The sequence below is a fragment of the Narcine bancroftii genome, chromosome 3, assembly GCF_036971445.1.
Source record: "Narcine bancroftii isolate sNarBan1 chromosome 3, sNarBan1.hap1, whole genome shotgun sequence".
NCBI lineage: Eukaryota > Metazoa > Chordata > Chondrichthyes > Torpediniformes > Narcinidae > Narcine > Narcine bancroftii.
In genome coordinates this window covers 338,117,355-338,145,156 of record NC_091471.1, presented here as the reverse complement: position 1 = coordinate 338,145,156, position 27,802 = coordinate 338,117,355, and the positions used below count along the sequence as shown (strand labels likewise).

Genomic DNA, 27,802 nt, shown 5'->3' with positions numbered 1-27,802 from the left:
ATTACAGAGGATAATAGTGTTGGATGCGGAGGCTGTTAGGGTAGTAGGTGAGGACAAGGGGAATCCTGTTTGGTTGTGACTGGGGGCAGAGGGGGCCAGGGCAGGTGCATGGGAAACAAGTTCGCTGCCAAATCACGCACCCTCATGACTGGGAAATGAATCGTGTGCCCCTTCAATATTGCTGGATCTATTCCTGAAATATCCTTACCAAAAGTGTTGTTGGAGTATGCTTGCAATAAAGATGAGCATCAAACATGGGACATTTCAGCCACACACACATCTTTGAAATGACAGAAGAAAAATAACCCTTTTTAATATAAAAATAGAACAATTTCCAATCTCAATGCATAAATATTTACTGTGTAACATGTGGTTCATGGATGTGTACCCATTTTTAAAATCGTGCCACGTAACATCTGTACACCATGTTTATTTCATTACATTGTGAGTATAAAACTGACTCAAGCTGGTTGCTCTCTGGAAGGACGCACCTACTTCCTCTCTGCAAGTTGTCTTGTTTAATAAAGCGTTTTGTTTAGTTTAACACCAGCCATCTGTTTGTATCTTGGGCACAGAAATCTAGTGAAAGAAAGGAAACATTTTCTTTAACAAATTTAGACTCTGTACCTTAAAATGAAGATAACCCACTGATCCATGCAGAGAGGTTGCAAGCTGTGTGACTGAAGTAAGATATCACAGCATGGAACAAATGAAGATGGTTAAATGCCCGGCAATTGACCCACCTAAAGAAAGGAGATCATGGTGAGAAAACTCCACACCATAAATCAAGCTGGCTCTGCAAGGTTCACTAGCAAGGCAAAAGTAAGCATAGCACTGCATCTCTTTGGTAAGAGTGGGCAATTGTACCCCATTACGTTTGGTATCAAAAGAGGCCAGCTCTGTGGATGTAATATATCCACATGAAGATATTGGTACGAAGAGAGCAACATTAAAGCCATCAGTCTTGAGGTGTTTCTGTTGAAACCATTAAGTTGCCATGTAACTGATATACAGCAATGATGCACTTGAGCCCTATAGGAAATTGTTTCCAAAGATGATGACCCTAACAAATCAAGAGAGATATAATCCTTGCCAACCATAAATAATCAACACCATGGTACAGAACAGGCTGCCTACTGTACTATAAATAGTTGGGAGAATCTGGGGTTAGAATTGAGGTACATTATTTGGGAGTTGAGCATCTTACTCTCCGGTATTGAGCTGAATGTCCTATGTGGGAAAGGGCTACATTTCTCAATGCTAGTTTGAATTTTGTTCAATCCTTTAATCATCATGAATAGAAAAGAATTTGCTTCCCCTCCACTTTTCCATCATTGATTGCAGATGGATTAAAACAAGACCAGATATGTTAACTCGTATTGATAAACAGAGTCACTCATTCCATGACAAGCACCACACGCTGACATTACCCATCACTGTAAGAGACTGAAAGCAAGGTGTGAGAACTAAAAGTTTACACGAATAAGGTTTTGAGTATTCCTCGCTCTCCAACTGTCCATAACTTGGTCTTTATGAAGAAGTGACATGTATTTTGTACAACATGCTCTAATTAATTCATTGGCAAGATGACCTCATAAACAACTTACCTGGAGTGCAATCCTGGCTTCACCCTATTGGAGATATTTCCTTTTCACCCTCCCTATCGTCCTGAAATCTATAATTTCTTTTCTTTTTTTTTCTCCCCTCTCCTTTCTAATTTTGCCGGAAGGTCTTCAATCTGAAATGTTAACAATCTTTCTTCAGAGACAGCCTGTTTCCAGCATTTTCTATCGTCTAGCATCTGCAGTTTTGATTTTCATTTGAGAATACTGAATCCTAAGAGAACTGTCTTTAAGAAATTTGTATCCTAATGCCTACTAATCATTCACCAAGGGGACATGACTACTCACTGCTTTCGTTTGCCAGATCACGAGTTCCTTCCTCCTTCTTGGCACTGATCAGCATTTATGTCAAACAATGCGGAGGATCCTCAAAAGATACATTTTTGCAGGTCTGCAAATAAATGCCACAGTGTGACTGTTACCTTGTGTGGATGGATGTGTACAAAAAGGTGTGAAGTTAAAGAAATAACTCTCAGTACCTGACACTGAATAGTGTGGTGTGGCGGATCTAAGTTTACACAAACAAATACTGGGCCAGATCTTGCTGACTCCTGTAGTAGTCTGGCTGGCTCTCGCCACTTTTAAGTTAGGAGGAGAGGTCTGGATGAGAACTGGCACTTCAAACGAAGGAGAGCAGAGGCCTCTCTGTCACTGGCAGAAGAGGAAGAGGAAGCGGAAGCTTAAAAGCAGAATCTTTCCCATCATTCCCATTCAGAAGCATCGTAATATGTTTAAAAGTGCATTTCTTTTCATTTAAAATACATCCCATCTTCCTCTTTACATTCTAACCTGCAGGCTTTGAATCCCAATTGAAAGCATCTACAGAAGCTGGCACGGTTGGCATCGTGGTAAGCGCATCACTATTCCAATATGATCAACTTGGGATAGAATCCTGTTGTAAGGAGTGTGCACGATCTCTCTGTGACCGCGTGGGTTTCCTCCCGGGTGCTCCGGTTTCCACCCACATTCCAAAGACGTACGGGCTAGTAAGTTAACTGTACACATGGGCATTTTTGGGTGGTGTGGGCTCATGAGCTGGGAGAACCTTTTAGCATGCTGCATCTCAAATTTTTTTTTAGATTAAAAAATACAGAAAATGAAATGTGATTCCCTTGGGTCACGTTGGCACACCACAGTGAGAGGGGACACATCTTACTGGGTCCCATGGAGAGCCCAGTAAGGGAGAATGAGATCCAGGCACTCTCCCAGTTCAACCAGCTGAAATGCTGTCATTTCCTTTCAAGATTCAGATTCAAATTTCAGATTTATTGTCAGAGTACATACATGGCATCACATACAACCCTGAGATCCTTTTTTTCCTGTGAGCAAAGCAGAAGTACCACTTATTGGCAGTGCAAAAAAACTTGATTCAACGTACACATGTAAACACAAAGAAATGTAAACAAACTGCAATAAAGAGACAGAAAAATGTCAATGAAGTGCAAAAGTGAGAGTCCTTAAATGAGTCCCTGATTGAGTTTGTTGTTGAGGGGTCTGATGGTGGAGGGGGAGCAGCTGTTGCTGAATCTGGCAGTGTAAATCTTGTGGCACCTAGACCTCCTTCCTGATGGCAGCAGTGAGAACAGAGTGTGTGCTGGGTGCTGTAGATCCTTGACGATTGCTGCTCCTCTCCGATGGCAGTGCTCCGTGTAGATATTCTCAGTGGTGGGGAGGGTTTTACCTCTGATGTCCTGGGCTGTCTCCACTACCTTTTGCAGGGCTTTACGCTCAGTGGCATTGGTGTCCCCATACCATGATCAGCACACTTTCCACCAGACATTTGTAGAAATTTGCCAGGGTTTCCGATGTCATACCAAACTTCCACAAACTCCTGAGGAAGTAGAGGCACTGACGTGTTGGGTCCAGGAAAGATGCTGTGAGATAGTAACTCCCAAGAACTTACCCTCTCCATCTTTGATCCCCCAATGATCAGTGGATTGTATACTGTGATGCGTGTTGAAAGAACCAAAGACTTGTTGATCCAAACCAAGGCTTTTATTAACTAAAAGACTGGAGCATATCACAAGTAGGTCGACCAGTCCAGAATGACCTGGTCTGGCTAGGAGCAATCCTTTAAGACCTGCCAGTAGGTGTGGCTATGCTCTCAGCCAATCACAGTCATCCTACACTACCATCTGTACATCTGTACATATACACATTGGTGATAGAATCTGTACGATCACATCTACATCTGGCTGACCCCTTCCTAAAGATAACAATCAGCTGCTTGCTTTTGATGACATCAAACATGAGATTATTGTTGATGCACCATTTAGCCATGTTTTCAATCTTCCTCCTGTAAGCTTATTTATTATCCCTTTTAATACAACCTACTACCGTGGTCAATGGTGTTGTTGTTGTTGTGCCAAGCTACACATTCATAGATGTATAGCGAGTAGAGCAGGGGGCTAAGAATGTGTCCCTGTGGTCCTCTGGTACTGATGTAGATCACCAAGTACAAGCAGCAAGATCTGACATCCTGTGATCATGGAGGTTTTGTTAGATATTTCTGCACTATTTCTGTCCCTATATTATTCACAGGCAAACTAAATTCAAGTTACACACTGGCACATTGCACAAGCAAAAAAAAAACTCCAAGGGGTTGTGAACTCAGCCTGTGACTTTACGGGTTCCCGTCTTCTCTCTGTTGAGTTAAGAGGCGATGTCTTAAGAAAGCAGCCTCTATCCTCAAAGCTCCCCACCACCCAGACCATGCCCTCTTCACTCTGCTACCATCAGGAAAAAGATACAGAAGCCTGAAGGTGAGCACTCAGCGGCACAAATGCATTTTCTTCCCCCTCCCCCCCCCACCGCAGGAGTTTGCCTGTGAATAATATAGGGACAGGTAGTGCAGAAATATCTAACAAAACCTCCATGATCACAGGATGTCAGATCTTGCTGCTTGTACTTGGTGATCTACATCAGTACCAGAGGACCACAGGGACACATTCTTAGCCATCAGATTCCTGAATGAACAATGATCCATACACACTGGCTTTGTCTTTTAATTTTTCTTGCACTATTTTTTTATTTATTTTGTAAGGTGGTTTATATAAATGTTTAGACGGTGTCGCTGCCGCAAAACAAATTTTGTGACATGTTTATGACAATAAATTCTTATTCTGGTGTTTGTGGGAACATGTTCATGAAGTAGGGGTGATAGATACTGCAACAGAGCTTTTCCAGTGAGGTAGTCCCCGACTTGTGATCGATTTCCATTCTGACTGACTGGTCATATCTCGAATTCACTGTATCCATTTTATCATTCGTCAAATACAACATGGCCGCCACCAAGGCCCATTCTCGCGAGAGGTTGGCCACCCCTGCCATAAGCACTATTTTCCATAGATAGGCTTCCACCTTCACCCCAAAAGTGTAATTTTTATATCTACATATTTTTTTTCTTTATTCTTAAAAATTTATACAGTATTTATTTTTCAGTCGTAAGTCACATAGGTCGAAGGTTAGGAAACTCTACAGCAAATTTTCATACAGCAAGGTTTTGTCAGCATAATGAAGGGGACTTCAGGATAAATATTGCTCAGCACATCTTCCTTGTTCCTCGTGAAAATAATGCTTCAGGATATTTTGCATTCACTCAAAGGAACAGGCAGGACCTCACTCAAATGAAATCGAGCAACTTCGGCAGAGTGACATTCACAGAGTATAGCACCAGAGTATCAGCCCTATCAACTAGATTCCCATATTCAAGTTGAATAACACACGAGCCCCAGTGGGTTCCTGGGCAAAATGAAACATATTACCTTTGGAATTATAGCCTAAAAGTTCTTATTCATCTTCTTTCTAGGTCTGAATCATTGATGAAACAGGACTAGCTCACCTGAAGATTGCTCTAGTAGTTATCTTCTCAAAGATCACTCCGATAATGTATTTTTTACGATTTTGAGGTGCCGAACAAAGTCACACATCAACAGCAAACTCTTCTACAGTTGGGGCAGATAGTGCTGCGCCCCTTCGAGTGTTTACACTAGGCTTTTATGTGCTCCTGCTGCATGGATGCATAGTTCTCAAAACAATCCCAAATATTCCTTCTCCAATTTGAGCAGTTATCATTTATGGATTACTGAAGGTCGTTGAGGATTTCTTCACAGAGGCTTTATTAGTCTTCATAAGTCCGGAAGGCACAATGCCTTCACTTCCAAAGGGGTTGAGGAAGCCAAAGCTACTGGCTCCCATCTTGACAACTTTTTACAGGAGCACAATTTAGTGTCCTATCTGATGGCATCATTGTGTGGTCCAGTGGCTGCAATGCACTGGTCCAGAAGTCAATAGAGTGGATCATCAAAGTGGCTGAGAAGATTGACGAGATTTACGGGGAGCGCAGCTTAAATAGGACTCAGAGAATTATTGAAGACCCTTTCAATCCAGCACACATGTATTAATATAAAATTATTATGTACTGTGTATTATGTCTGTACCGTGGTCCAGAGAAATGCTGTTTCATCAGGTTGTATAGGTACAGTCAGATGATAATAAACTCAAACTTGAATCTTTATCTCTGCTTCCCTGGCAACTTCCTCCCATGACAGAACTCAGACTAGATTGTCTGTCACAGGAGTTTTGGGTTGGGAATATGAATGATATAGCCTGCCCAAGCAAGCACATTGAGTGGAACTGTGGCCTCGGTATGTTAGCTCAGGAGATAACACATATTTTGTATTTTCTTATCCTTTGTGTATTTGGAGCATTTAGTGGGGACAGAATTGATGGGATTTTCCAGTGAATTGAGAAGATGGCTGTTGTAGGTAGTCCAAGCCTCAAAAGCAAATGAGAGGGCAAGGGATCACTGCTACATAGGAGACTGTATGTTTTGCACCACGCCTGAGGTCTTGACCATAAAATATCTTTTCCTGTGTTTGACCAAAGGCTGTGCTAGCTCACCAAAACTGACATGCATATTTCATCACCAATCTCTGCCTAGAAACTAGTTTCTGAGATACAGGAAGTGATCCAGTTTCCAGAAGGCATCTGTCCCAGAGTTCAATGCTGCACAATGGGGACTGATGGATTTGTCTTGTGGATGATCAGTGTGATGATAAGGAGTTTAAATTTAAATTTAGACATACAGCACCGTAACAGTCCCTTTTGAGCACGATTCTGACATACATCCCTTGGTATGTTTTGAACTGTAGGAATAAACCAGAACCCCCAGGGGAAACCCACATGAATATGCATAAACTCCTTATAGACAGTGCAGCATTCTATCCCCAGTCCCGATTGCTGGCATTGTAACAGGGTTATGCCAACCGCTACAATAACCGTGCTGCCTGAAATTATTTGTAGCCATTTATGGTAATAAACATCTGTACAACAATGTGCAGGTACACCAAAATTCTTTCTTACTGCAGCCAAACACGTACATAACATACACCGTGTGGTGCGCTGTTAGCCAGAATCAGACACATACAAGGTAAAGACTGTACAACAGGCATTAATCCACAAAGACTTCCACAGAGCCAGGCTGGCTGTGGCTGCAGCAACTCTGAGTGAGGCCTCGTGAGGCCGGCACAGGTTTAAAACCCGGAAGGTGATTGACGTCCGACTGGGTTGGGTTTGATCCATTCAGGCCAACTGATTGACAACCGGCCAGGTATTGTCCTGTCCACTTACACTCCTGCAGGTACAGAGGATGCCCCCTGCACTAGGCCGGTGGTGTACCACCACATTCACCCCCTTCTTTAAAATTGTCCCAGGGGGGCAGTAACAAGGAATTGCACCCACTATGTACATACAATATTTACAGGTTGAGACGATTCGGCGGCCGCCGGGGTCTCTGTGACCATCGTAGGACTGGCTCCTGGTCACTGGTCAGAGGGGAAGTGGGGGGACTGGCGGCAGGGGTATGGTGCCACACGGAGGGGCCGGGGGGCTGGGGTCGACATATGCGGGTTGTATTGGATGGGTGGGGTGGCGGGTTTGTCTCCTGAGGCTGAAGCAGGCCCCTGGTAGTCAAGGAGGCCCTGAATGCCCCATAGCTACCTGGGGACGGGGATGTATGCCTAGTCAGCGTCATCCTGGGTTGGAGGTGCCGAACAAAGTCACACATGAACAGCAAACTCTTTTACAGTTGGGGCAGATGGTCCCTGGTTGAGACGGTGTCCTCCCTGCCACTGCCAAACCTAACGTAAGCGTAGTTATGGTTTGCATGAAGGAGGAAAACCTGCTCTACCAAGGCTTCAGCCTTGTGTGTCCGTACATGCTTACGCAGAAGCACCGGTCCTGGGGACGTGAGGCATACTGGGAGTGACATTCCAATTGCTAACCTCTTGGGGAAGGTAGCCGTGCACAGCAGTGACCGATTGGGATGGAGCGCCTCGGGCAGGGCATCTTGCCAGTACTCAATGACCCACCCTTATAACCTGAGAGCCAGGAGGACTGCCTTCCAGACCACACCATTATTGCATTCCACTTGCCTGTTGCCTCTCGGGTTATAGCTTGTCATGCGAATGGTCACGATGCCCCTCACTGTCAGGTTCTGGTGCAGCTCGTCACTCATGAAACTAGATCCATGATCATGTGGATGAAGGTGGGGTAGCCAAACACAGATAAAATCTGCCCCAAGGCCCTGATGATGGTAGCCGCGGAGGTGTCTGGACAAGGAATGGCGAAAGGGAAGCATGAGTACTCGTCCACTACCATGAGGAAGTAGACGGTTTGGTCCGTGGAAGGCAGAGGCCCTTTGAAGTCCTCGTCGAATTGCTCAAAAGGCCGAGTAGCCTTTACAACGTGGGCCTTGGGGGTGGGGGGGTGGGGTGGAGCAGAAGAAGCGGAATTTACACTTTGCACAGACCCGACAGGCCTCGGTCACGTCCCTGACGTCCCGAATGGAGTACGGTAGATTTCAGAACTTAACAAAATGGTACAACTGGGTGATGCCCGGATGGCAGAGGGACTCATGCAATCCCTGCAACCTGTCATCATGCATAGATGTGCAGGTGTGAGAGAGGGCATCAGGGGAGTCGTTAAACTTCCCGGGGCAGTACTGGATGTCGTAGCTGTAGGTTGCCAGCTCGACTTTCCAGCGCAGGATCTTGTCATTCTTGATCTTGCTCTTGTGGGTAGTGTTAAGCATGAACGCCATGACTCATTGGTCTGTGAGGAGCGTGAATCTCCTGCCGGCCAGGTAGTGGCGCCAAAGGCGGGCTGCTTGCACAATCGCTTGGGCCTCCTTTTCATTGGCGGAGTGCCCTAGCTCGGAGCTATGGGGGGTTCTGGAGAAGAAGGCGACGGGGCGCCCCCCCCTCCCCTTGATTGAGGGTAGCAGCAAGGGCTACCTTGGAGGCATCGCTCTCCACCTGGAAGGGGAAGTCCTCATCCATAGCCTGCATTGTGGCGTCCACGATGTCTTGCCTGATATGGGTGAAGACTGCCAGCCCCTCAGGTGGGAGGGGAAAAGTTGTGGCTTGGGCCAGATGGCGGACCTTGTCCGAGATGAGAGGGACCCACTGCGAGTAATAAGAGAAGCGGTTCAGGCACCTGCAGAGGGCCTTTAGAGTGGGTGGGGAGGGGTAACTCCATTAATGGGTGCATCCTTTCCGAATCTGGGCCGACAACTCCATGGGCCACGATGTACCCCAGGATGGCAAGACGAGTGGTGCTGAACACCCACTTCTCCTTGTTGTAAGTGAGGTTCAGCTCCGCGACCGTCTGGAGGAATTTTTCCAGGTTAGCATCGTGGTCCTGCTGGTCACGGCCGCAGATAGTGACGTTATCCAGATATGGGAACGTCGCCTTCAGCTTGTGCCAGCCTACCATGCGATCCATCTCCCGCTGGAAGACGGAGACCCCATTTGTGACACCAAAAGGAACCCGGCAGAACTGGTACAGGTGCCTGTCCACCTCAAAGGCGGTGTAGGGCTTGTCCTTCGGGTGGATAGGGATTTGGTGATACGCTGACTTCTGGTCAATCGTGGAGAAAACCCGGTAGTGAGCTATCTCATTGACCATGTCACGATACTCGGCAGGGGGTATGCATCCAGCTGGGTGTACCGATTAATGGTCTGGCTTTAATCCACGACCATCCATGATCAATCAGCCATGATTGTATTGAATGGCGGAGCAGGCTCGATGGGCAATTTTTTGCCTACTCCTGTTCCTACTTCCTATGTTCCTTTCCTTGGCTTACTTCCCCCTTTGACCAGCAGGACTTGGGCTCCCCAAGGGCTGTTACTGGGTTCAAAAACACCTTCTGCCAGGAGTCGCCGCACCTCTGCCTTGATGAAGTTCCTGCCTGCTATGCAATAGCATCTATTTCTGCAGGCGACCGGCTTGCACCCTAACACAAGATGTAGAAAGAGCACCAATGGGGTAATGTGCAGTGTGGTGAGGCCGCAGGTTGGCCAGGGCTGGTAGATTGGCGTGCTGTGCAATGTGAGTGGAGGTTGGGGCCCCCTGAAGGCAAAGATAACACTCTGCAGGTGGCACTGGAAATCCAGGCCCAGGAGGTGTGTTTCACAGAGTTTGGGCATGATCAGGAGCCTGAATCCTGTGTAAGTCTCCCCTCCCACCGTTATATTGACCGAGCAGCACCCAGGGATACCAACAGTCTTATCCCGAGCAGGTGGTGGGGTGGACCTTTAACCTTAGGGAATGAAGCTCTTGGTGCTGCCACTGTCAAACAGGCACTTTGTTACCTGCCCGTTGACTCGCACTTCCATCATCGAGCACCTGAGATGGCGGATGTCCCTGGTCAGCATGGTGGCGGCCAGGACCATTTCTGAGTCGGAGTTGTCACTATCTGGAGGGATAGGGAGCGTCGATAAGGTAGCCTGGTCATCGCCCGTGTTGACCACATCGACATCGGTCGTGAGGTGCAGCGTGTGGTACCCTTTGGCTTCTGGAGGTGTGGGGAGCATTGATAGGGCGGCCTGGTCAATGCCCATGTTGACCACATTGCTGTCAGTCACTGGGTGTGGCGTGTGGCACCTGATGGTAACTGGAGGTGTGGGGAGCATCGGTAGGGCAGCCTGGTCATCTGTCATGTTGACCACGTTGTTCTCAACGTCGGCAGGGTCCCTCCATGTTGGGTGCTGTCTGGCCCAATATGGCTGCGAAATGTGGGGGGCGGCTGCGTGGGTGGCCTTCTTCCCAAGCCGTGTCCGCTGCGCTGGGGGAAATGATGTCATCATGGCCGCCGGCAGTGACGTCAATACATCAGCAGGAAGTGATGTCACACTGTGAGCCGGAAGTGACATCATTGTAGTTCTCAGTGAGTGTTGCCGGAGAGGGCGGGCAGATGCTCAGGGCACATACTGTGACGGTCGCTGGTGGGGCTGGATGTTGCGCGGTCGAAGTCATGGAAGATGGAAGTCATCACGGGGACAATGGCGCCATCCGGCACGTGCACGTGCGGGGTCCCGCGGGGAGGTAGGGAGGTCATAGAGGGCTGCTGAGCTCCCGGCAGGTTTAGAGAGGCACACTTTTAGAAAATGGCCTTTCTTGCCGCATCGGGAACAATACATGTTCCTAGCTGGGCAGTTTTGGCGTGATCATCGATCTGATCCACACCGAGACCTACAGTACTGACAGGGGCACCGGGCGCCTGCCGCAGCAACGTTCTCCTTCCCAGCTCAGCCTGGGGCTGTAGCTGCAGTGTGAGAGGTCCATGAGGGAGCCTGGGGGAACCTGGAATTGAAGGCTTCAACGCGCAGGGCTGCTGCTTCCAGGGTTTGGACAATTTCCACAGTCCTGGTTAGGGGATAGATGTCATCTTCCAGCAGTTTCTGCCGGATGGCCCTCAAGTGTAGCCCTCGGACCAAGGCATCACAGATCAGCCTCCCGACCTCCTCTACACCTACCCCGGGTTCAGCCAGACACAGTCAGGCCAACTCTCGCAAGTGTCCCAGGTAAGACTCAGCCGTCTCCCTGGGCTGCTGGCTCTGGTGTTGAGGAGGTACCTTGCACAGACCAAACTCATGGGTGGCTTGTACAAGTTCTTGAGAGTATCCATTGCGCTTTTGTACATAGAGCAGTCTTTGGTTACCTGGAAGGCTCGGGGACCCAGATTTGACCGGAGTAGGACCAACCTCTTACAATCGGAGTCCAGGATGTCGCCCCCATGTGCCTCAATGATTGCCTCGACCGCGTACTGCCAGATCTCGAAGCGTTTCTGGGCTTCTGGGTGGTGTGGGTCGACCTCGAGGCTTCCTGTTCACAGGAGTTTTTCCATAGCCGCCGTGGGAAAAGTTTGTGGATTAAATTGTGGTGTGCTGTTAGCCAGAATCAGACACACACAAGATAAAGACTATACAACAGATTTTAATCCACACAGACTTCCACAGCACCAGGCTGGCTGTGGCTGAGTGAGGCTCGGGAGGCCGGCACAGGCTTATATCCCGGAGGGTGATTGACACCCGACCGGGTGGGGCTTGATCCATTTAGGCCAACTGATTGACAGCCGGCCAGGTGTTGTCCTGTCCCTTTACACTCCTGTAGGTACAGAGGTTTCCCCCTGCAGTAGGCCAGTGGTGTACCACCACACACCGATTACTATATTAAAATGACCCCAGTAAAGATAGAGATAAAACACATAAAGGTTAAAAAAATAAATAGTCACACTTTCAGTTAGTGCAGGAAAGAAAATCATTTCAATACTGCAGTCAGGTTTTTTGTGGTCCAGGAGTAGTTTATAGTTCGGGTAGCACAGGGAAGTTCAAGAGCCTGGTAGCAATTAGATAAAAACTGTTCTTGAACGTAAAGGTTCTGGACTTTGGGGTTCTGTCCCTCCTTCTCAAAGGTAACAGAGAGAACAAGTAGTAACCTGGATGATGGAGTCCTTTATGATATTGATTAGTTTCTTGAGACAGCGCGACACATATGTCTTCAATCGATAAGAAGTCAAAGCTCGCAATAGATTTGGCTGCTTTCTTCAGCCTTCTGCATTCCTGGGAACTCAAGTTACCAAATGAGGCTACAATGCAAGGAGTCAGTATACTTTCCATGGTACAGCTGGAGAATTTTGATATAATATTCAATGAGATGTGAAATCTCCTTGGAGGTTTAAGGTCTTGGTGTGCCTTCATCACAGCTCCCTTGATCTGGTCCTCCGATATGTCAACTCCCAGACTTGAAGGTACCAACTTTTCCATTGCCATCCCATCAATGAAGACAGGTGCATGGTTCTCCGACCTACTCTTTATAAAATCTATGTTAAGTTCTTTGTTCTTGTCGACGTTGAGAGCAGGATTGTTATTCTGGTACAGCTCAGATTTCAATCTCCATCCTGCATTCGGACTCATCATTTCCCATTATTCAGCCAACAACCGAGGTATTCCAGTGAATTTATAGATTTCACTATTGCCCCCTTTCCTATGTTTCTGTTTAAGATTGCTTAGGCCCCAAGCACACATGTAGACTGCATGCTGTAGTAGTAATCAACTGGAGCCTGTCTCTCCGATTATTAATATTCTTCAAAAGAAGATTTGAGATTTTGAACTCTCACCATTTCCAAACTTTTACATAGTCCTGCTTTTCTGTTAGCCTACATTGTTTTCCCTAACACCGCAACCTTCCCAATTTTGCACTGCTCCCATTCTGGTCTTTTGCACACCTTAATTTTAATTGGTCTACCTTTACGGGACAGGTATTCATCGGTCTTCATACTGGAGTTCCTTCTTCCTCTTTCCTTTGAGATTAAAAAAAAATTTCTTTGGCCACACATTTGGTTATCTATGAGAACATCTTCAGTTGTTCTGATTCACTTTGACCAATGCATTGCAATGTTTTAAGCCCAGGATGGGCAAACTTTTTTAAAACTCACATTCCACTGTAAGTATTCCCTATGCCATAGGTGCTCTGTGATTGGTAAGGGATTGCTTAAGGTGATATGTGGGTGGAAAGAAAAAGTTTGAAAACCACTGTTTTAATCGTACTAAGTGACTCGTTATGTGCATGGTTTCATAACTCCAAAGAAAATGGGCCAATGACAATTTTTCTTAAGCAAAATATCTCAGTAACAATTGGGTCTAGAGCAATGATTCTCAACCTTCCCTTCCCACACACGTACTACCTTAACCAATCTCTTACTAAACACAGGGTACTTATGGCATAGGGAATACTTAAGGTGGAATGTGAATTTTTAAAAATGGTTGCCCACCCCTGTTTTAAATTATGGATGTCAAATGGAGCTGCCTTCATGATTCTTTAATATACAACTTTGGCACTATTTTTCTGAATGTCGTGGTCAGATAAAATATATTCTGGCATCTACGATTCTGCCTTTGAACACAGCGTCACTGATCTCAACATGGCACACTCACTTGACATGACATTAATTTATGTAAATTATATTATGATGTCAGTACCTACGGCACATGTGGAACTGGAACCACATTTCTGGCTCATTTTGTATAAAAACTCTCAGCAGGCATAAATGTTTAAAATGAAAACAGAAGTACCAGTTTGGCTGAAGGAATTAAAAATTTCAGTACATATGTACATTGTAAGTGTATGTTTGACAGTAAAATCATCTTGATCATCAAGTAAGTATATCTTAGGATTGTGGAACCTTACCCACAGAAATCTGTGCAGCCCATCATACCAGTAAGAACTTTTCCAGTCAGTTTTTTTTTGCTAATTTTTCTTCATTTAATTGTGTTTCGAATGTTACTAATCAATCTGCATCCTCCATCTTTCAGGTAGTGTATACGTGATCATAAAAGTTTCTTTGCATAAACACAACAGAGAGAGAACAAGTACAATGTGGATACCAGCTTAGTATCGATGGTCCCCAATTTTCTACGGTCCGACAAGAATTTGAGGTTATAACGGTTCGAATCCGTACTCTCGATTCCAAGTTCCGATGAGTCCCCGCACTTGCGGTATGCGCCGTGTGATTCTGGACAATGGCAGCATCACGCGAGAGAATCATAGAGCACATTCTCTTGTGATGTTGACTCCACCATGCTCGCAGTCTCTGTATTCAAAATGGTGTGTTCAACATTTAGTTATAAAAATGGTGGGTGCGGTATTCTTTTTTGAGTTACAGTTTCTTCAACTTATGATGGGAGCGCCGGAACACAACCCCATCATATGTCGGGGACTACCTGTACGCAAAAATCAAAATGCAGGAGGCAGCAATCACAAACAAATGATCAAGCAAAGGTTAATAGACAAACAAAGCATTAGAAACAGGACATAAGATTAAGTCAATGTACTGCTCCTAAGGCTGTAAAGACCACACATATAAAACAGAACAAGGACATTAGTCACCATAATCTGCAGATCCATTAGTCACCCAAATTCAGATTAAGTGCAATTTCAAGTCAAGTCACCTCTGTTTATTGCTCATACCAAGCTTGCATGGTAAAGATGAGATAGCATTTCTCCAGGACCAGGGAGTTTATTTTCATAAATATGTTATAATCGAAGTTAAACATTGAAATATTGAGATGCATACAGTAACAGTCCATGGTTTCCTAGCCACAGATGTTCTGAGAATTCAGGATCTGATGGCTTGGTGGAAAAAATGTTTCCCAATCTGGACGTAAGGTCCCGAGTGCTGTGGTGTCTCCCATCATATGGCCGAAAGGAGAACAGTTTACGTGAGGGATGTGTGGAGTCCTTCACAATGTTTATTGCCTTTGCCTGCATCAAATGTTCTCGATGCCTGACATGGTAGGAAGAGAGCCCCCAATGGTCTTTTCCGCTGATGTCCCTATCTTCTGCAGGGTCTTGCGATCCGAGGTGGTGCAGCTTCCAAACCAGGCGATAATGCAGTTGCATAGGATACGTTTCTAACTAACTTTAAATACTGTAAGGTGTAGCGTCAGGTAGCCATGACTATAAATACTGAAATTGTGCAACTATTTATCAATTTAGGTATACTGTTTAAGTATATTTAAAAGAAAAACAAAACTACCGGTGTCCTGGAGTGGCCACTGCATCTGACATCGCACTGCCTCAATTTTACACAGAACTTGCATTTATATGGAGTCTTTCACACTTTCGGGATGAGTTAATTTTGATACGCATTTGCAGATGTGAGGTCAGCCAATTTTCGGATAAATATGTGCATTTGCACATTTTAAATTAATTAAATTTAGACATACAGCATGGTAAAGGCCAGTTCTTGCCACCAAATTTACACCCAATACACGCTCGGTACATTTCAAATGGTGGGAGGAAACTGGAGTCCCTGGGGAGAACCCATGCAGACACAGGGAGAATGTACAAACTCTTTACAGACAGCGCGGGGATTCAAACCCCGGCCCGGTCCCGATCGCTGGTGCTGTAAAGATGTGGTGCTAACCATTATGCCAACCTTGCCACCCCATTTTAAATAAAGGAACATTCAGGAAAGCTGAAGATCAAATATTCATCCATCGAAAAGAGGTCCCTAAAACAGTCCCTCTTCGGTTGTGGGCAGGTGAGCACATCCTCATGCAATGAACACATAGAAACAACTACAGCCATTCCCCGACATACAGGTACGTCCGAATTCTGTTCTGACCGTCTGGTCGGATCTCGAAATGGATGCAAGTCAGAAGCACGTTAGCAGGGCATGTAGACGTCATATACCTGTACAGCCTTCTTTTAACCTACTCAGTATATGAATGCACTTGTACTTGGCTGTGGGTCGTCACAGTCTTCATCTTGGTGGGGTGAAGGGCAGGGGGTTGTGGCAGGAGTCACAGGTTTGAAGAACATGCTTAAATTTGTTTGGATTATATGCTTCTTTATTTTCTCTGCGTAGATTTGACGCTAGCAATTTAAAGCTTCCTTAATTTGTCAAACAACCTTGACGAATCTTTTGGCATTCTGGTCCATGATTTCCAAATCGGCAATGGCTTTATTCACTTGTGAAAACACATTTGCCAACCCCTTTACAGTGAACAACTTCTGTGGCTCCTCCTTAGCTCTTCATTCTTCTATTTCGATTAACTCTTCGTTGGTCAATTCCTTCCAGCGCCTTCCTAGGCTTTTGGCTAGACCTCTCAGCAGGGGCTGGGTTTTTCCTCTCGCACATCATCTTCTTTCAGGTTTAATACAATAACGGTTTAATCCAGCACGAAAAATCGAGGTTTACTTGAGTAGGGTGCGCTTACCATATGGCAACAGAGAGATGATGTGACGTATACAATGCTAGGATATTGTCTGACGGTCACTATTGTACACATACAGCCGTTAGCACTGGTTGACGTATGGAAGAGGCAGTATATTATGCCATTGGCATCACACACTTGTCATGTGGCATTGTAACAACTTGCATCAGAAATGAAACAATGTCACTTTGTGTGTATTGAAGCAGGATAGGCATGCATACATCGTGGGCCAGAAAATCTTGAGTGGCTGTAAGGTTAAGCCAGTGAAAGACATGTTGGATGAATATTATTGTTTTAAATGTCACCTAGTTTCTGTTGAGGCTAGTGTAGGGTTAATAGGGTTTGAACAGTATTAGGAGCTCTGTGAATAAAAAGCAGCACTGCAATCTGTCCACCATACAATCACATAATTTCTCTGAATCTGAGATGTTAGCTGGTGACATTAATTGCTCACTGTCCCCCAGCATAACCCCTGTCCAGCTGTGCAAAACTGTCAGCACTTTCTACATAAATATGGACAGTCTATGATCTCTGTCCAACAGCACACCCCAGTTAAATTCAATGCAGGGCAATCATCCCTCAATTGATAATATCCACACCAAAAACACTGGCTTTGCTTCTAATCAAATGCATTTTTGTAATTCCATAAATATGACTTTTTTTAAAAAACCAAAGGCAATGAAGTTGGCTACCACTCAAAGTTTTTTTTAAAAACAATATCCCTTCCACATGGTTTTTGCAAAATCAAAGTGGCTGTTTGACCTCCTTATGAGTTTGGCATCTACGTGAAGAAATTTGCACAATGGAAGTTACATACAACCTCCACAGTGTAGGGCTGACATGATGTGTTTAGGTTGTGAAGATTAGACCATGTCTGTCAGAGCACATTCACCTCCCTCAGTATTTCCCTACAACATTTTAATTATTTTAAGTTTAAGATGCATGTCCCCTTATTCATCTGAATAACAATGCTCATTGCATTTCCAAGTTAGTGGGCCATTTCATCTAGTGACCAAGCCCGAGTGTAAAGGCAGAGATCCTCCGCCCTAACGGCAGGAGACTTACCTCCATGAAGGCACCGTGGCCAGCTCCAAGGCGCTGACTGCAATCCCTCTCAAGGAAGGATAATCAGCGGAGTGCTCCTCTCCGCCGCCTCGCATGAATGTGATGTCGCTGCAAGCGGCTGGTTAGAGGCGGCTTGATGACATCACGGTGACGTCGTCAGCCTGAGACGCAGGAGTGGGATTTAATGGCATTAATAGTCTTAATGACGGTGTGCAGGATTTCTGCCTGGATACTAAGAATGGCTGCAAACATCGCAACCATCTGTCTTGCCTGCTCTGGGGCAGCCATGATCCATCAAAGGGTTCTTTCCGCGTCAGTGTGTATGAATGGCATCAACTCGACAGGCTGCGCTATGGAGCCGCTCAAAATTATTGTGATGCAGGAGGCAGCCTTTTAGGGCTTCTCCATGAAATTTATACTGTATTCTCCCTCCATGCTTATAGCCAGCCTTCAGGTGGAGGCTTGGCATGAAAGCAAAGCTTAAACTTGGAATGCTTATATAGATAGAAGCATCTTTGGGCTGCATTTTCGTACAGTGTGGTTTTGGAAAGAAGAAAACTTAATTAGATCTTGAAAGCCTCAGGAGTACAGGGTGTTTTCTTAGCTCAGAGGTTCTTACAACTCTATGAAGTCAGCACACATCCAAAAAGATGTTTCCTAGTTCTGCTACAGCTTTCAGCATGGCCCACTGTTCACTTGCAGAAGGGCATGGGCACAAGTCTGGAGAATGTAACCTGAGCTAAGAATTCATTGAGATTCTGCAACATTAGTGCTGTTTCATGGATATGACATTGCTTGCTCAGTTTGATATAAATTATCCCTTGAGATTGGTGAAAGAAAAACAATAGATCTCTGCTGGCATCTTCAGTGAGAAACCACATCCAGTGACCAATATCCTTATGAATTTGGAATCTACATTGAACATATTGGCACAATGAGAGTTAAATGAAATCACTAAACCTTGTATGACTTATGTAAGGTTATAAAGCTGGGACAATATGCATGTCCTGACTTACGTGGCAATTAGTAATAGACCCTTCTGGTTGGTTTAACATATATTTTGGAGTTTCATTTGTCCTTGGGTAGAAGAATGGCGTTCCCGAAGGTTAATTGGAGTTTGGGTTGCAGGCACAGAAACAACTCCTCGGGACCAAAAGTCTCCACACTTATGGCCCATTTTCACTAATCCTGCATTAATCCAATTTTTTTTTTTTAATTCCTTCCTTCAATTACCCCCTAACATTTTTCCACTCATTTACACATGAGGGGCAATTTACAGTTTCCAATTAACCTACTATCTTCACATCTTTGGGATGTCAAAGAAAGCAAGACCCCCTGGACAAAACCCACACAGCCACTGGGAAAAGGTTTAAATGCTGCACAAACAACACCCAGGCCCAGAATTGGATTCCATCAAAGCCTCGCTGTCTGCTAAAGTTTGGTGTCTGGGGATTTTAGAGGAGAGTAAGAAGGAACAGGAGGAGGTCCATCTTCCTCATGGATTTGATTGGATCATGATTGATCAGTATTTACAAAGCACATCACCTGCTAAACTTGTGATACTCAGCAAAAAACAAAAGATCCCTCATTTAATTCCTCCACATCTCTCAACATCTACGTTTAATTAGTAAAAAGAGATCTAGCTTTTCACTCAACTTTGCAGGACACTGTCTCCTGAATGGCTCCACAGGGCTCAGTTCTAATTTTAAGATCATCTCCTGATATTGTTTCTATCCATCCACCTACATGTTTTAATATCCTACCACTGAACATCTCAACATATATTCAAGGAAACACAAGGTACATTAATTCAAACTGCAATTATCCCTTTTAATCCTGGGATGTAGTCTTGAACTCCCATGGAATCACATGGGTATATTTACCTTTGTAAATATAAAAATCCTAATTATGTTTTATTCAGCTGCTCTTGATTTTTTTCCAGGTGGAAAGAGTAAATTTCTAATGGGTGCAGCAAATGTTCTTGTGACAGTAGAACGATAGACAGCCAAGATTTAAAGGACATTTAGGCACACATGGATGGGAAAGGTTTAGAGCAGTGGTTTTCAAACTGCACCCCAAACTCACATTGCACCTTAAGCAATCCCTATGGCATCGGTGCTCTGTGATTGGTAAGGGATTGCTTAAGGTAGTATGTGAGTGGGAAGGGAAGGTTGAGAACCACTGCTCTAGACCCGATTGTTACTGTTATATTTTGCTTGAGAAAAATTGTCATTGGCCCATTTCCTTTGGAGTTATGAAACCGTGCACATAACGAGTCAATAAGGTACGATTAAAACAGTGGTTTTCAACCTTTTTCTTTCCACTCACAAAACACCTTAAGCAATCCCTTACTAATCACAGAGCACCTATGGCTTAGAGAATGCGTTTTGGGTCAGTTTGAAAACCAATGTTTTAGAGGGATACAAGTCAAACAGAGGCACAAGGACTAGCTCAGGTAAACAACTTGGTCGACATGCATAAGTTGGACAGAAGGACCTGTTTTCATGTTGTAAACCTCTGACTCTATGACAGTCCTCCCCGATAAAACAAAAATAGTCCAAGTGGTTAATTCACTTACGATTCTGGGGAATCTTAGAGCACAAGCACACAGAGCCTGCTCATCGACTGCTGCAGGAGAACAACATTCACCAATGTGCCTGGAATAACACATTGTGTTTCTTTGTATTGGACAATTACTCTCACTCTAACATTTCACACATCTCCCACTCTCTGCATCGCACCACAATTCACTCAGCTGCCATCCTGGAAATTTGGCAGAGACTAGAAAATATCTTAAAATTAAATTAGAAGCTCAAATAAAATCCAAGTAATTGGGGGCAGAGATCAGTGGTTGGAACAAATATGTAGGGAGATCGCTCTAGCTGTTGGAATAAAATAGGGTTTTAATAGAAATTAAATTCAAACCTTCATATTCAGCTAGAATTTTCACTGCACATAAGGACATGGATGGGGCAGGAATTACTAAATGCATCCGGCAAGGTTATCTCAAACAATGCATTGATGGCCCAACTGGAGAGGGTTCAATACTGGAATTCCTTTTTGAAAGCACAGCAGCGCAAATGCCTGAGGTAAAAACACAGAGATGCTGGAGGTACCCAGCGGGCCTCGCAGCAACTATGGGATGAGGCCTTCTTCAAGGTATGAGGAAAAAGCAGACAGGCACCTAAATGAAAAAGCTGAGGAGGGAAGAATGGACAGGGGGAGGAATACAGACCAACAGACCAAAGGTGTTAATTGGACATGGATGGGACACAGGAGAGAAGAAAGGTTATAATTGACTGGGGAATGGGCTTTGGGGCTTTGTGAAAGCAGAGCTGGGAGAAAGGAGAGAGAGGGAACAGGAGAGAGCTAGAGGTAAGGAGACCGGGAAAGATAAGGTGTGGGGTGGTGGGGGGGGGGGGTGGGGAATAACAGAAACCGGAGAAGTTGACATTAAAGCCATCTGGTTGGAGGGTGTCTAGATGGAAAATTAGGTATTGTTCCTCCAATTTGCAGGTGGTTTCAGTCTGGCAGTGCACGAGACCAGGGAATGGAATGAGGCGGGGAGTTGAAATGAGTGGCAACAGGAAAGTTTGAGCTGCTTCTCGCTGCTCCCCACCTTTCTCAAATTCCTATTCAGCCAGAAAACTAACCTATCTCTTCCATGGAATCAGAGTTATATCTCCCAGCTCTTAATGAAGCTTGGCCATTAATATCAACCATACCTCCCATTGCCTCTTCCATCCATTCCCTTTCCTGCCGATGATATTTGCTCCATATGTTATCTATCTGTGGCCAGATTTTCTGCATTCCCCATTATTTCCTTCATCGGGCCAGCACTGCTCTGGTTGCTATGAGAAGTTATTCAAATGAGACAAGCACAGAAAATTAAGGGCAGGGAGCTCACTGTATCGGTGGATAGCCCTGCTCTTGCTGCAGTTTTGGCAATGCAGATTGATTTGTAACAGTGCGCACACACATACATACATACACACATACATACACACATACATACATACACACATACATACATACACACATACATACACACACACACACACACACACACATACACACACACACACACACACACACACACACACACATACACACATACACACATACACACACACACACACACACACACACACACACACACACACACACACACACACACACACACACACACACACACACACACACACACACCCCCATGCAACACTTCACACATGTATGGGTGCACATGCCTGTGCACATATTGGCTGAGATAAAAAGGATAGAAAGACAGAAACGCTGAGAGGGAGCCAGGAAGTGGCAAACAAAGAATAGAAAGAAGGCACTAAAGAGAGAAAAACAGAACATGCATTTACACAGTACCTGTGAGAAAGAGCCAAAGCACTAATGCTGTCACTGCCTCAATGTGGGAAACATACACGATGCGGTTACATGTCTTCCTGCACCAAAGAGTAAATGGAAAATTAAAAGCATGCCCTTCCATTTAGATTGTATGTGCAAACATACATACAAACCTATTCTTTGCTTACTGGTTGACCAGAAAGAATGGATTTAACCCAGGCCTCCCAGGGGAAGATGAAATTGAATACCCATCAAACAGAGGATCCATGGGTCCCCCTGTGGGCAAATGAATGACCTGTATGGTTCCCCACCATCTGGACGAACAAGCTCCCAGTTTCAATTCCTGGTCTGCACTGAGTTAACGGATTGTCGTTAGGACAGAGGTAAGAGTAATACGATTGGTCATGGACTAGGAAAGTGAAATTTTATACTGGGTTTCAGTTTGCCTTCTCTTTACAACTCAGCTTTTATAATGCCACACTGTTAAGTCACCACTTGAAGCTCTCAGCCTATGGTGGTTGAAGAATGGTCACTTCACTATAGCATTAGAATCATAGAACACCACAGCACAGAAACAAGCCTTTTGACACCTCTAGACTGTGCTGAACTATTTTTCTCCCTAGTCCCTGCATCCGGCCAATATCCCTCTGTTCCATGTATCTGCCCAAATGTTTCTTAAATGAGTCTGCATTTATCAATTCTGCTGGCATTTCATTCCGCACTCCCACCACTCTCCATGTGGAAAAAAGTTCCCCTTAATGTTCCCTTTAAACTTTTCTCCTTTCACCCTTAACCCATGCCCTCTAGTTTGAATTTCACCTACTCTCAGTGGAAAATGCCTGCTTGCATTTACTCTATCAATGCCCATTATAATTTGTATCCCTCTATTAAAACCCCTCTCATTCTCCTCTACTCCAGGGAATAAATTTTAACTTTTCCCTGTAATTCAGTTCTTAAAGTCCCACCAACATCCTCGTAAATCTCCTCTGCATTCATTCAATCTTGTTGATATCCTTCCAGTAGTCAGGTGGAAAAAAAACTGCGCACAATTCTCCAAATTTGGCCTTATCAATGCCTTATTCAACTTTACCATAACATCCCAACTCCTATATTCAATGCCTTGATTTATGAGGGCCAATGTGCCATAAGCTTTCTTAATGACCCTATCTTCCTGTGGTGCCTCTTTCAGGAAATTATGTATCTGTGTTCCTAGCTCCCTCTGTTCTACCACACAGTGTATAATCCTACCCTGGTTTGTCCTTTGAAAGTGCAACACCTCACATTTGTCTGCATTAAATTCCATCGGCTATTTTGCAGCCCGTTTTTCCAGCTGGTCCAGACCTCTCTGCAAGCTTTGAAAATCTTTCCTTGCTGTTCACTCCAATCTTTGTGTCATCTGCAAACTTGCTGACCCAACTTAGCACATTTGCCTCCAGTCACAGAGGCAATCATCCAGTGCTCTCTTGCTTCTCCTGTAATGCCAATGCCTAATCCAATTTACTACCTCACTAAGAAAACTGAGTGGCTGAACCTTCCTGACTAACCTTCCATATGGGACCTTGGCAAAGACCTTTCTAAAGTCCACAAAGGCATTCCCTTCTTCATCTTTCCTGATAATCTCCTTGAAACCCTCTATAAGGTTGGTTAAACACCATCTACCATGCACAAAGCCATGTTGGCTATACTTATTCAGTCCCTGTCTATCCAAATTATATCCAATCTCTTAGAACACCTTCCAATAACTTGCTCACTACTGACTTCAGGCTCACTGGCCAATAATTACCCAGAGTATTTTTAGAGCCTTTTTTTAAACAATGGAACAGCATGAGCTCCCTTCCCATCCTCCAGCACCTCACCCATGGCTAAGGATGTGTTAAATATACTGTACCTGCCAGGACCCTTGAAATTTCTAGATGAATATCCCTCAAGGTTTAAGGGACTATCTTGTCAGGCTCTAAGGATTTATCCACCCTTATTTACCTTAAGACAGCAAGAGCTTTGTCTTTAATCTGTATGAGTTACATGACCTCACTGGCGGTTTGCCTCATTTCCACAGACACTGTGTCAGTTTCATGGGTGAATATGCAAAACAAACATTTAAGATCTCCCCATCTCATTCAGCTCCAACCACACTGATCATCAAGAAGACCATTTTTGTCCCTTATTATCCTTTTGCACTTAATATACCTGTAGAAACCCTGAGCATTTTCCTTCACCTTGTCTGCCAAAGCAACCTCTTGTCTTCTTTTAGCCCTCCTGTTTCATTTCTAAAGTTTCTGTGTGAATAAGTTCCCCCTCTCATTCTCCCCAAACTTTTCCCCTTTCACTCTTAACCCATGTCCTCTGATTTGTACAGAGATGCAGCTGGATTTTACAGGTTTCAGAACATTATTAAATAATAAAGTACACAAAAGTGCTGGAGAAACTCAGCATGTCACACACTATCCATAGAACAAAGGGCATTCAACATTTCAGGGACTGAGTCCTTTATAAGGAATCTGGAAAAACAGGTAGCCATTAAGTGGTGGATGTGGCCAAATGGGCCTTATTGGCCCAATGGCCTTTTCCTGTATTGCATTTACTGTCTAGAAAGCAGTGATCCCTCTTAGGGCTCATTGCTTGCAGCATCAACACTTGATCAGGTGACCACCATTAACTAGCAATGTTGTTGAAAGTGCCATTTTAAATCAATCTGAAGGACATTCAAATGACTCTCATACACATTTTATGATGAGTTTATTGCCGTATGGATGTGCAATGTACAAATCACCAAAATTCTTACTGCATATACTCATGCCATTGTCAATCCCTTGGAGTAATCCCCCAGCCCCTGTTTTTGGCCCAAAAATTGTTTTTTCCATATGACCCATGTAAAAGATGAAACCCTATATTTGGCCCTGACTGCTCTCCCATCCCGACACCCCAACCATGAACCCTCGCTTCAGCCGCCCACCACTGGAGCTCCCAACACCTCAACCACAGACCCTCACCATGGCCACCCGCCTACAGGAGCTCCCAACAACCCCACCCCCATCCACAGACTCTCTCCTCGGCCTCATCTGGCTGCTCATCTGATCTCCCAAATCCCCAGCCACAGTTAACACTTCAAAGCTGAGGTTATGGAAAATACATGATTCTGAGGGTAGATATCAAAGTTCAAAGTTCAGATTTATTGTTAGAATACATGCATGACATCACATACACCCTGAGGTTCTTCCTGCAGGCCAGGAAGAATATATAACTGTAATGTAGTGTTCACAGAATGTCCACATTGCAAAACGCCAAGCTTCACAGAATGCATATGGATGTTAAAGAGCATATACTTGTACTTATCGGTTGTGCAAAAGAACTTTTCAAGAAAGGATACAAAAACAAATGAGAGAAATGTAAACAAGAGCAAAGTGCAAACAAACTGCAATAGAGAAAATAAATATTCAAATGTGGTGACCCACTTACCAGCAAATGAACCAGCTCCCAAAATGGCAGACGTGCCATGGAGAGGTGGGAAATTGACCTGCATCCAACACAGGTTTCTATCTGAGCTGATGACAACACTGATGATGTCACTTCCTGTCCATGTGACAGAAGCAGTGATGTATATAAGCCCAGCATGCAAGCCTGGAGGTGTTAGTTTTGCACTACACCCCACAACGTGTTTAGTGATGTCTATAAGTAGCTCAGAATAGAATACTTTGCTGCACAATAATAAATAATGTGCAAACTAATAATCCTTAAGTGTTCTTTAGGAGGCTAATGGTGGAGAGGTAGCAAGTGATCCTGAACCTGGTGGTAGATGTCTTGTGGCATCTAAACCTCTTTCCTGATGGCAGCAGTGAGGACAGAGCATGGTGGTGTGGTGGGGATCCTTGATGATTGCTGCTACTCTCCAATGGCAGGGTCCCATGGAGGTTTTCTTGATGGTGGGGAGAGTTTTGCCAATAATGTACTAGGCTACTTATTTGCAGGGATTTCCACCTAGGGGTATTGGTGCCCCCATAATAGGCTATGACGCAGCTGATATCCCACATTCCAAAATACATCCTTAGAGTTTTGCCAAGATTTTAGATGGCATAGTTCCACAAACTCCTGAGGAAGCAGAGGAGTGGACATGCTTTCTTCACTATGACATCTATGTGTTGGGTCCAGGAAATAGATAATGAAGATAATAGATAATGAAGAGGCTCGATCATTAAGCTGGTGAGGGTAGCATGACAGATATTGTCATGAGATAAGGTTCAGCCATTTGGACAGAAATGGTCAGTAATATTTTTGTTGTCAGTATCCAATGCAGCAGCTGGGTATATTCAATGCTGGGATCAATAAATTGTCAGAGATTTCCAGCAGCAGACGATGTAGAAAACAGGTTTCCCACTCAATGGACGAGTCCGTGGATCAACCACAATCTTCTGCAGCAGTGGAGCACGATCGAGCTGCTCCATGGCCTCACCTTTGATTTGATTTTGTATTTTGTTAGAACACTGTTTGAAGTGAGCAGTTTTCTGACAATTAGCTCAAAAGCACAATGTACAGTCACCAATTTTAGATAAAACAAAACATGAAATTGACAAGCAGAGAAGGTTATCTGATCCAGAAACCCTGCTCCATGCAACATAACTACTTACATTTCTTTTCCTTCAGTGATCATATTGTTCCCTGGTCCTTCCTGGCATGGAGTTATCGATCAATTGGCATGATATGCAGGTCTTTTCAGGGTGTTTTCACCTCCAGATGATCACTTTTGAGTATTTAACGCCCACTCTGGGTGACCAAAGTATTGGAAGTTAAATTTCATTCATGGGGCTTTCTTCTACTATTTCCCAACACAGGAACTGCTGGAAAATCCTACAAGTTACTAAGACTGGCAGGAAGGAGCTACCTGTGTAATTCCAGATCTATGTAAAATCTTGTAGAAACTGTGGAAGATCAGGGGCTTAAAATTAGTTTATAGTTTTCCCCACCAATCAGTAAATCATCTTCTCAAAAGAACAGCAGATGCTGGAAATCTGAAATAAAACGGAAATTGCTGCCAGGATTCAACAGATCAGGATCAGTGGAAAGAGAAAACTGAATTAATGAACTCCTCTGCAAGAACTGGGAAACATAAGACATAGCAGCAGAAATAGGCTATTCTGCCCTTTGAGTCTGCCCCTCCATTCAATCATAAGTTGATCCATTTTCTCACTCAGCCCCAAGGATCAACTTTCTCCCCATACCATCCCTGACTAAACAAGAACCGATCCACTCAATGATCCACAATTGCCTGTGGCAACACATTCCACAGATTTACCACCCTCTGGCTGAAGAAATTCATATGCATCTCCGTTCTGAGCGGACACCATTTAAAACTGAAGTTGTACCCTCTTGTCTTAGACTCTTCCACCACGGGAAACAACCTTTCTAGATCGGCTCTGTCCATGCCTTTTAGCATTCAAAATGTTTCAGTGAGAGCCCCTCTCATTCTCCTAATTTCCAGCGAATACAAGCTAAGAAACAGAGAGAAAAAAAAACAATTTAAAACTAAAATGCTGAGAGGGCGGGGAGGAAAGGCTTTGACAAAAGGAATATCTCTGACAGGATGAGGCCTAGGTCGCCACAGGGAGAAGCTGCAGATGAAGCTATCCACATGAAATTTTAATGAAGGATGTTAAAGAAAGAGGGACAAAAAATAAAGGAACTCATAAGCTGTGAAATGCAGAG

The 27,802-nt window shown here is 44.5% G+C and overlaps 1 long non-coding RNA gene across 3 annotated transcripts in view; it reads right to left on the bottom strand.

Moving 5' to 3' along the window:
• Window positions 1–25,648, bottom strand: part of LOC138759283 (uncharacterized) — a 31,820-nt gene extending 6,172 nt beyond the window's left edge. For 2 of the 3 annotated variants that reach the window (XR_011354692.1, XR_011354694.1), the window contains exons 1-5: window positions 25,562–25,648; window positions 22,127–22,203; window positions 2,102–2,273; window positions 1,911–2,013; window positions 1,608–1,738 (exon numbers count right to left, since the gene is read on the bottom strand). This is a non-coding gene — a long non-coding RNA (uncharacterized lncRNA). Of the gene's footprint in view, window positions 1–429; window positions 580–1,607; window positions 1,739–1,910; window positions 2,014–2,101; window positions 2,274–22,126; window positions 22,204–25,561 lie in introns of those variants that run through there. The other variant, XR_011354693.1, reaches the window with a different exon arrangement.
• Window positions 25,649–27,802: the final 2,154 nt, after the last annotated feature.